The following is an 11,654-nucleotide window of genomic DNA, read 5'->3' as shown; positions in this document are numbered from 1 at the left end:
ACATTGGAAAGTGAAATGGAAAGCCAGTGCTCACTGGCTTGAATGGAGTTTAACTGGGATTTTCTTGGGCTTCACTAGTACTGTTGTCTTACATTTATTCATAACAATACAGCAGTTTCTTAAATGCCAGTTTTTAATTGTCTTGAATTTTGCTGCTGTTCTCATCATTAAGGACTTGAAAAATGTTTTGGTCTCTCAAATGAAGCATGTAAAGTTTATATATAAACCTTTAAATGTCATTCTTTCCTAAGTTCATTTTTTTCTATTAATTTACTAAGCCAGTTAATGCTTATGCTTTTATTGCATAATGCTTATGCAATAAGCTTATGCTTTTAATGCTTATCCATTTATGCTTTTATTTCCTCAGAATTGAGTAACCATGGTTGATACTTTTAAATCCATAGGCATTATCCAGTATTCTCATTTCCAACCTTGTATTTGGCGCACAGACTAAGTAAAACAGAGTATTATTTATTTCTAGACTAAAAATATCAAATATTGTTTTATTTCCTTCAAAATATTATGATTAGTGCAGATCAGCCATGTTTATCTTTTAAAAAATAAACAAAGGTTGCTTTATTTCTCAGCTTCAATGGAATATTATAATTATTTTTTTCTCCAGTAATCAAGGAGGCATTTATTTAATGTGAAAGACTTAAACAGAAAAATAGAAGACTGAATTCACTGTCTTAAGTGTCCATCTGCAGTTGCCATATAAATTGTTCATGAAATTTTGTACTGTTTGATTAATTTAAATCCGTAAGCCATTTGGAAGTCCCACTGAATATCTGCTTGTGTTAGTAACTTCAGTAACTATTGAACTTATAACAATAAATTGTGAGTGAGGTGTTTTGAAATAGTAGCTACTGTGTGTCTAGCACCTGACACATAGTAGGTGCTTAAGTAGTTATGTGTTTTCTCTGTTGGGAATTGTCACTATTGGTTGCCAACGGCAAGCCAGCTCCAACTAGCCTAATCCGAAATGTGAAGGGTTGCGATGGGTACAGGGACCTGGAAATCCCACACAGGGCCAAACTCCCCATCTAGAACTAAGCTTGCCATCCATGTGGGGCTTTGTAATCTGTCAGGGTCTTATCTGTATGGGTCTATTTTATTTATTTATTTTCCTGTGGCTTGGCTTTCTCAGCCTCTTCTGATACATCTAAAATGGCCAAGCTATCTTGCAGTTCACAGATTTCCTTAGATCAGTGGTGGAAACCTGACCCAAGCTGGAGACGTCATCTGTGGCTCAAGATTGGAGGGTGGGACATGAGAAGGAGAAGGTCTCTTAAAGGGTGTTTGAAAGAAGAAAGGAGGCCACAGGAACTAATTTGAAATTCAGCATTTAATTCCTCTTGGTCAGGGTCAGAATTAGCCATGACAAGTTCCCCTTGGTCACAGGTAGAAGCAACACACGATTTTCCACGTGGTAAGTTCTGATGAGTCTGAGGAGTGGTGGAGTAAACTTCTAGGCAGAGTACAGAAGGGTGCTATCAGGCTCCTGGAAAAACCCAACTCGGGGATTTGCCTCTATCCCGGGCCTCTGACTTTGTGGGCAGGTAATCTAGGATTGAGTCATAGCTAAAGCCTTTCTAGGGATCACGAGTTCCTCCTACTTGGTCTTGATTTCCCAATCCCATTATTCCTGTGGCAGAGATAGAGCTTCCAAAAGTGGCTTGTTTTATTAAGTTATGTTTAGCCACTCAGCCATGTCCAACTCTTTGTGCCTTTTTGGACTGTAGCCTGCCAGGCTCTTCTGTCCATGGGATTCTCCAGGCAAGAATACTGGAGTGGGTTGCAATTTCCTTCTCCAGGGAATCTTCCCAACCCAGGCATCAAACCTGGGTCTCTTGCATTGCAGGCAGATTCTTTACCTGCTGAGCCATTGAGGAAGTTCCATTTCCTTGGATGAACTTGTACCAGAAGCCAGCGTTACCTGTGAAGCTACCCTAAAAGGAACTTAGAAAGACACAAGATGTGTGACATTCCTTTGCTGTGCATCCCATCAGCATATGTGGAAATGATTTCTAAGTTTGAAGTGGCCAGATGCATCAGATCTTATTTTCCTAGTGGTTTAAATTTTCAGTTACTCCAAGAAATAGCTCTCAGGACTTAGTAATTGCTGAGTTGCTGGACTTCTCTGCCAACATAATGGGGAAGCTGACCCAGCATGTCTGTGAGAAAGAGAATGCATTGGAGCCAGAGGTCATATCCTAGCTCCTACTCTCTGAATGACCTCAGGCAACTCACCAACCCATCTCTGAGCTTCTATTTCCTCCATTGTAAGACAGGCCTACTTAGATTTTATTGAATTATTGACAGTAGTGGATTAACCAGTATGTACAGTCCTTCACCATTCAGCGTATTCCCTCTCTAAATAACAACCATGGGAAGTGATAAAAACTCCAGAAGTAGGTACTTAGTAAATGATAGTAATGTTCCCAAATGCTGTGTGACCTTGAGGTAGTCACTAAACTTCTCTGAGCCAGTTTTCTGTCTGTGAATAGGATAGACTGCTTCACAGAAATTGCAAGAATTGAATGACACATAAAGAGCCCTGAGCCCAGTGCATGGCAAGAGTAAGAATGATAGATGGTGATTATGTGAGAAGGGATGAGATGTTTTAGGGACCTCGTATAAGCTATAAAGAACCCACACCCCAGTCCCTGTCAGACAGGAGTTCCCACTGTCACCTTGTACCTGTCTTGGCCAGCTCTCCCCCATCCAGCTCTGGCTCAGGTCTAAACCCCTCTCTAGGTTCCCAGAATCCTAGCACAGCTCTGCCTAACAGCATAATTCATTGCTTCTCGGACTCTAAATTCTTCCTGCTGGGGTGGGCAGGGGCTCAGCTCTCTAGAGATCAGCCCTTGTCCATAAGGCTCCCTACTTGGTTTTAAAGAGTTTAAATACCAGTATGTTTACAAAATTGTCCTGTAGCTCTTACCAAGATGAAGAAGACAGCTCAGAATTCTGCTTTTGTTCACCAAATTAATAACAATTTTATTGATGTCTGCTGTGTTCACACCCTAAAATTATATACTTGAGGCCTAGGATGAACGAAGAAGGGCAACATGCTCTGTGTTCAGTGTCTCAGCCCTGACCTCATGCACATTTAGACACATTTCTAAATGGCTGTCATTGTGTTCATTCTGGGAAGTTGAATTTAATACCTTCGAATGACTTTTGGAGCAACTGTGCCCTGTATCAAAGAAGACATCCATGTAACCAAGTTTGGTTAGACAACTTGGTAGTTCAGCTTTTGTTCAACCTCACAGTTTTAGGAAATGCAAAGTTTTTGTTTTTAATTCAGAATGGTTCACTTGGGGAGAAGAATGTTTTTTAAAAGTTGGAGTATGGTTTAGTATTAGCAAATTAGTTTCAGCTTAAATCCTGCAGTGTTTCAGTGTACCTGCTGATGTGCAGAGTCTGTAGTTTTGATCACTTATGTCCTGGTCTCTGTGAACTCATTTTGAGTCACCTGGAGTAGTGAGGTGCTAGCTGCATATTCAGTAGAAAGCTGCAGCCACGTGAGACCAAGTCCATGTCCTTTATCTGAACCCAAATACCTGTGGGAAAGCAAAGCCTTCCCTTGGGGGAAGCGGGGGGGGGGGGGGGGGCGGGGGGGCTTCTTAACAAGTGCTGCTTTTTAATGGCTTCTATTCTACAATCCATGGAAAGAAAATACGACATTTTAGGTATCCATGCTGATAGGTGATCCCATGATAAATTGCACAGTTACCTGAAGGATAACTGTTTTAGATGTTTGATAGAATATCTAAAAAAAAAATCTAAACATCTAAAAAGTGAAATATCTTCATATACTAACATAGAATTTTCTCAAGAAAAATTACATGACAAAAAGAATGTGTTACCCTTTGAGTAAAAGAGGAAATTCTATTTGGTTATACATGCCTGGATTATTTCTGGAAGCAGAGACAAGCAATTGGTGACAAGAGTAATATTGTTTGCTTTGGGGTCTGGGAACTGGATGACAGGGGTGGGAGTGAGTTTTTTTTGTTATATGACTTTTTATATCTTTGAAAGGTTGAATGTATTTTCTATTTTAAAAATAAGGATAAATTTTAAAGTTGACAGAGGTACTAGTCAAAAATATATGTATATATACAAAGGAGGTTAGAGCCACCTCTGAGACCTGGAAGCAGGTTGTCCAGATGTAGAAGGAACAATCTCCTGTGGACAATGGACTCACAATAGTGAGCAAATTAGCCTTCATTGTGATAGTCCTTGTTGAAATGCAACAGCATTACTAAGTATACTGTTACCAGCATGGGTAAAGTAAACTAAAGAGTGAAAGTGAAGTGAAAGTCGCTCAGTCTGTCCAGCTCTTTGCGACTCCATGGACTATACGGTCCATGGAATTCTCCAGCCCAGAATACTGGAGTGGGTAGCCTGTCCCTTCTCCAGGGGATCTTACCAACCCAAGAGCCTAACCCGGGTCTCCTGTATTGCAGATGGTTTCTTTCCCAACCAAGCTATTAGGTAAGCCAGACTGTGAAGCGAGGTAGGGCCAAACCATAGTCCTGTTTTCTGTAGTCCAGTTTGCTCTCCTGCCTTCCTCCCTGCCCAGTGAAACCTTCCACAATGCGCCCTTGCGTCTGGTCCCTTCCCTGAACCCCTGTCACTTTTGTGATGACATTTAGCAAATAAGCATGCATGGATCCTGGGCTGAGATGGATTTCTTTTTCCTGCTGCTTACATCTAGAGTGTCTGTTATGCTCTAGGGGTGGTACTACTACTGGCCATTAAGTACTTTATCTACAGAACTGACTTAAACAAAACCATTTTGCAAACAAGGATACAGGCTTCTAGACGTTCTGTGATGGTTACACTAACCAGAAAGAGGCAGAGTTGGGATCCGAACCCAGGTCACCTGATTCCAGCGCTGCTTCCAGTGGCTCAGAAATAAAAAACCCGCATGCAGCGTAGGAGCCGCAGGAGACACGGGTTCAATCCCTGGGTTGGGAAGAGTCCCTGGAGGAGGGCATGGCAACCCACTCCAGTATTCTTGCCTGGAGAATCCCCATACACAGAGGAGCCTGGTGGATTATGGTCCATGAGGTTGCAAAGAGTCGGCCATGACTGAGGCGACTTAGCACACGTGCACTCACCTGACTCCGGGATCACCTAACCCCACAGCTCAGTCCTCCTGTTTGAGAACAGAGGTGCAACTACTTGAGCCTAGGAGGAGTAGGTGTGATATTCCCCTTGAGGACCCACCCTGTCCTCCTCCTGGGGGCCCAGCAGGCAGCATGCAGGGCCCAGGCAGTAAATGCGGGAGAGGGGACTGTGCTTAGAGAACGAAAGATGTCTGGGACTGGCCCGGTTCACGAATTACACCAAATTGCATTTTAGGAAAAAAGGAAAGGCCAAAAAAATCTTAGCCCTCTGCCTTCACACTACCAGCCTAAGTGGTTAGCCTACTTGTGAGGGCCGTTTTCCACAAAGACAGACCTGTGTTCTGGTTCCAGGAGGAAGGAGCCTGTGGCCGCAGGAGGAGGAGGCTGGGGAATGGCAGTGCAGTCAGCCCAAAGCAGCGATGAGCCATCGTTTTGCCTGTCAAATCCACAAACGCCAGGTTGCTGCTGTGTGTTTTCCCTAAACACAACTGGCAGAGTTTCCCTAAACACAAAGGCACAAGCTGAGCTCCAGAATCAAGAGGAAAACTGGCCTCCTGGCCTCTGAGTGTTGGGGCAGAGGGTCTCATGGGTCAACACTGAGAACTCAGTACAATGGAAGCTGTTTGGAGTATGAAGCCCTAAATAAGATGAGGAAGTCACCACTGCCCTGCTGTGTTTTTTTACTCCTTCAATAGGAAAACTTTGACTGGAACTAGACTGCATATCCTCTCCTGCTCTACTCTATGGGAAACCAAACCCTCATCAAAAGGTTGCTGTGAAAATGTAGTCACCCCAACATCACCACTTACTTTGGAAAGCTTGATGAATCCATTGGCACAGTAGAGATATCCTGGCTGTTTAATATTTACTGAATGCCTATTTTCTAGGTATTGTGCTAGGCTCTAGGAATATAGCAGTTAACAAAACCAACCAAAATCTCTGCCCTCACGTATTTACATTCTAGTGGGGAAGACATAATAATCCAATGTATTAGTGAAATACGGTATATTTAGATGATGATAAGTGGCATGGATAAAAATAAACTGGGGTGGGGGTGGGGATAAGTAGAGGTGGGAGAATTTGTTATTTTAAATAAAGAGGTCAGGACAGGCCTCCCAACCTGAAGTAAAGACCTGAAGGACTGGAGAGTAAGCCCAGTGGACACCCAGGGGAAGAACGTTCCAGAAATTCAACAGCAAATGCAAAGGCCTCAGCATGTTTGAGGATTTGACAGTCAAAATGATGACTGATCACCAAGGAAGGCAGGGTGGGGTGGGAGTGAGAAGTGGGGGGAGGGGTAGAGGTAACACAGGGCTGAGTAGGAGGAGATGAGGCCCAGAGGTGTGGATTCAGGTCATAGGTGGCCATATATAGGCTGTTGTAAGGACTTTGGCTTTTCCTCTGAGATGGGAGCCAATGAAAGGTTTGTGGGAAAAGAGCATGACCTGCCTCATATTTTGACAGGGTGACTTTAGCTGCTTGCTGGGAGCAGCAAAAGCAGAAGCAGGGAGACAAGTTGGGAGGCTTTGTGTTAGTCCAGACACAATGGGAGTCGGACATGACTGAATCGACTTAGCATGCATGCATGTATTGGAGAAGGAAATGGCAACCCAGTCCAGTATTCTTGCCTGGAGAATCCCAGGGATGGAGGAGCCTGGTGGGCTGCCGTCTATGGGGATGCACAGAGTTGGACACGACTGAAGCGACGCAGCAGCAGCAGCAGCAGCAGACACAGTGGAGGCCACACTAAAATGGAGGCAGTGGGAGATGAGGACAGTTGGGTGGAGACCCCTGACCGGGGTGCTGTGTCCCCACTATGGAACTTATGAAGCACAGGTACAGTGCCTTCCTGGTTTTCTGTGGCTCCATGGCTGATGACCACTCCTTCCAATTAGATAACTTCTTACTCTGTAATTTCACAGTCCGTCTTGCTCTGATTCAAGAGCCATTCATTCTCCTTAGCATGACTCTTCCTATTAAGTATTGATTTTGTAACTAAGCTCTCAGAGAATACCCTATGGAAGTCCCTAGGGGCCCCTTCATCACTGTCCCCAGGTATAAGAACCTGAGAGCTCTGACACAGAATATTAACTTCCATGGTTCTGTATGCACACATCTGTATTTCAACAGTAGCTTGACTATCCTGGTCACAGCCTGAGAATCTTGTCTCTCTCTTGGCATGGTGATGTCTGCCTGGTTGCCATGGAGGCTACCTCTGACCAGTACTGGGATCTCCAGCACAGGGGTTGAGGGCCCAGTGCTTGCCTCTCCATCCACCCTGGGGACCTCCCAATTGCTTAGTCAGGATGTTGCCACATGATATTTGCAAACTGAATAGACAACTTTAACAGACTGTTCACAGTCCTTCTCACTATGCATCTGCAAACGCATGAAGATGCATTGCTGTTCATGGTCGGGCCTGCACCATGACCAACACCCGCTGGGCGCCCAGGGTGCCCCTGTGGTACCATTGTCTGTCCTTAGTGAGACTTTTTATTGAAACTTCCTTTGGCTCCCATTTGTTCATCTGTGTTTTGTTTTGGTTTTTTACCATTTTCTTTGAATATCACAAATGAATTGATAAAACTTTAAGGGGTTCCTGTGTCAGTCTCTCCTACTTTCATTTATGGTATTTTTTGACCCTGGCTTTACATTGGCATCACTTCAAGAGCTTTAAAAAAAAAAAAAATATATATATATATATATATATATATATTAAAATGCCTGGACCCCACTCTAGATCAATTGAATCGGAATCTAGAAAGTGGGACACAGGCTTCAGCCTGTTTTAAAAGCTCCTCAGATGATTTTGATGCACAACTTGGCTGTCTTTCTTCCAGTCAATATAAACAGGGCCTGGCACCGGCAGGCTGTTGCAGCATCTTATTCACTAGGCTTTCAAATGTACCCTCTACGTGAGGCCTTACAGAGAGTCAGATACAGGGAAGGGATTGAAAGAAGAAACTGTTCATTATATAAATTTCAAATCTGTTCCATTCCCAGAACACATGGTCTGTCATGAACTGTGAATTAATACATAATGTTATTTCATTGTGTTTCGTATGTGTTAAAATGAATGATCTGTTAAATATAGAATATACCATAAAATCTTTTTCCTTCTTTAATCCATCAGGGCTTTGGAGAATTAGGAGTGGCTTCGGCCTGCAGAGCAGAGTGCAGGGCAGGGACTTCTGGGAGCCAGGTCTTCCTTTTCCCACCCATGATTGTGCAGATCCGCTAATTCTCTCTTGAAAGGAAGATTTTTATGATTCTGTCATGAAGGTGGGGAAACTGAGGTTCAGAGAATGTAACAAAGCTAATTATGTGAAAGTCCTTGTGTAGGGTTTTAAAGTTGACTGGTTTTTTCAAATGCCACCTGGATCACACACCCACAGTGGACCTCATACCAACCAGCCTTGTGTAAGCTGTTTCCTCTACTGGGACGGGCTTCCAAGTCTTCTTTGTCTGGCTGAATCTCACGCCTCCTGTGGGACTGGATTCAGGCTTTGCCTCCTCCTGGCAACTGTCCCTGTCTTGCCTTCCCATCCTGACTTCCTGCATGAGAACCTCCTGTGCCCCTAAGGTACCCAGTCTTCCCTCTGCTTTGCCATGTCTTGCACTGAATGATATCCTTTTGCTTCTTCTCTTCCTCCTCTAGTCAGCCAGCTTTTCTCTGTATTTTCCAGGGTTTAACAAGTGCTTGGTGTATTTATAGGTCGATTATAAGAAGGAAATTAGACTGGGTGAACCCAGAGTACTATAATCTCAGTGTTGTGTGTTCTATTTGTTATGCATTTACGATTAACTGAAATCTCTTTGCTATATTCTAGAAGCTCTGTTCTATTTAAATTTTTTTTTATTTCATTTTTGGCTGCACTGGCTCTTCGTTGCTGTACTCAGACTTTCTCTAGTTGCGGCGAGCTGGGGCTGCTCTCCAGTGGCAGTGCATGGGTTTCTCATTACGGTGGCTTCTCTTGTGGAGCAGAGGCTCGAGGGCATATGGGTTTAGTTGTTCCGCAGCATGTAGAATCTTACCCACCCAGGGATTTAACCCGTGTCCCCTGCACAGGGAGGTGGATTCTTAACCACTGGACCACCAGGGCAGCCCTCTCTTTTCTATTTTAAATTGATGGGCAGGCCCCTGCCAAAAACAGAAAGAGAGAGTACCTCGTGGGGAGCAGCTTGCTCTTTGGTGAAAACCTAACATCCTCAACATCCATGGTAACAATGCAATATTTTGTCAGGCTTTTATTAATGGGTGTGAAGTTTGCTTGGGCTTGCCTAGTGGCTCAGAGGTTAAAGCATCTGCCTGCAATGTGGGAGACCCAAGTTCGATCCCTGGGTCAGGAAGATCCCCTGGAGAAGGAAATGGCAACACACTCCAGTATTCTCGCCTGGAGAATCCCATGGACGGAGGAGCCTGGTAGGCTACAGTCCACAGGGTCGCAGACAGTCGGACACGACTGAGTGACTTCACTTTACTTTACTCACTTTAAATTTGCTTACAATTTTTTTTGGTCACAAATGATGCTGCAGTGAGCTCTTTACTTACTGTATTAATTTCCTATTGTTGTTGTAACAAGGTATCACACACTTGGAAGCTTAAAACAAATATATTGGAACTTCCCTGGTGGTCCAGTGGGTAGAATACCGCCCCGCAATGCAGGGGGCCCAGGTCCGATCCCTGGTTGGGGAACTAGATCCCGCATGCTACGACTAAGGAGTTGAGGAAATAAAAAAATAAAAATAAATAAATATATTATCTTACAGTTCTGGAGGTTAGAAAACAAAAATAGATTTCATTGAGCTAAAATTAAAGTATTGGCAGGGCTGCATTTTTTCAATGGCGACTCCAGGGAGAATCCTTTTTCTTGCCTTTTCCAGCTTCTGAATATCACTGCCTTCCTTGCCTCCTGGCTTTCTTCCATCTTCAAAACCAGCAGACATTGAATAAGTCTTTCCCACACCAGCACCGAATCACTCCTATACTGACTCTTGTGCCACCCACCCCTTATCCACATTTAAATAACCCTTGGGATTTCATTGGGCCCACCTGGTATCGTCCAGGAGCATCTTATATTAAGGCAAGATGATTAGCAACTGTAATTCCATTTGCAACCTTTATTACCTCCTGCCATGAATATGACATACTCACAGGTATTCAGGTTCTAGGGATTAAATTGCTAGGCATCTTTGGGTGACCATTATTTAGCTTAACATAGCCACATCTTTGAACATTTATATGACTGTCTTTGTTGAATAAATTAACTAGAAATGAACTTGCAGAGTTGGGGATTGATGGGAGACACACAAAATTTTTCTTGAATTATTTCGTTTTTTTTTTTTTTTCTTCTAGGATCTTAGTTCCCCAACCAGGGATATTGAACGCAGGCCCTTGGCAGTGAAATCCCTGAGTCTTAACCACTAGACTGGGAATTCCTAAGTTCTGAATCTTTAATGTTTAAACGTTTGCCAGTCTTACTCTTAAAAGTCAATTAGTACTCCAGAATTTGAAAACTAAGGAAATCTGACATGTACATTTACATTAAGAAGCTGATGAGACACAAAAGTGTTTGTGATCCAAAACTTGATTGAGTTTGCATTTTGAAGGTCTAATGCAAGTGTTTTCTTCATCTACTTAATCTTTGAAACTGTGCTTTGCTTAGGTTAATATTTAAATAATTTTGCATTCTCTAAGTACCATCAGTTGATGACTAAAGATGTGGCACAGAATCAATGAGAAGCGAAATACCCTGTGTTGAACATTTTCTTGCTAGCAATTCATAAAATAGAATCCGAATCCACTAGTTTATTAATTTATTAATTAGTTCATTAGTATTTAATATATTCTTAATGCACACCAGGCACTGCCTGACCTCCAAGAATTTCCAAAGCAGTGAAGGGGATAAGACACAAGTGCTGGTACATGGCAGATGATTTGAGGATGGACTGTACTTGTGTAAAATTCATCCACTGAAATTTATATGATCTAACATTATAATAGATTACCTTTATTTTGGAAAACATTATGATTTTTAGTCAAATAGATAAATGAGCAATATATCGATATAACATGTAGTGGCCAAACTTTTGTCTGAGTATAAAAATTTAAGTCTCAAAGAGTAATCTAAAAATTTGATTATCTGAAATAAGCCAGTCATAAAAAAACAAATTCCACTTATAAGAGTTACCTAGAGTAGTCAGATTCATAGACATGGAAATTAGATTCGTGGTTGCCAGAGCTGAGGAGAGGGGAAGATGGGACTTGTGTGATGGGTGGAGAGTTTCAGTTTTGCTATTAGATGAAAGGATTTCTGGAGATCAGTGGTAGAACACTGGAAATATACTAAATTCTACTAAACTGTACACTCAAAAATTATTGAGATGGTAAATTTTATGTGTTTTAACCATGATTTTTAAAAATCTAAGAGATGATTATCTACTAAGCAGTCATAGGAGGAATTTACTGCAAACATTTATTAAGTGCCAACTGTGTTGGGTAATTCCATGCATCAT

This window comes from Bos indicus, chromosome 20 (assembly GCF_029378745.1).
Source record: "Bos indicus isolate NIAB-ARS_2022 breed Sahiwal x Tharparkar chromosome 20, NIAB-ARS_B.indTharparkar_mat_pri_1.0, whole genome shotgun sequence".
In the NCBI taxonomy this organism is placed as follows: domain Eukaryota; kingdom Metazoa; phylum Chordata; class Mammalia; order Artiodactyla; family Bovidae; genus Bos; species Bos indicus.
Note: the sequence above shows the minus strand (reverse complement) of the source record.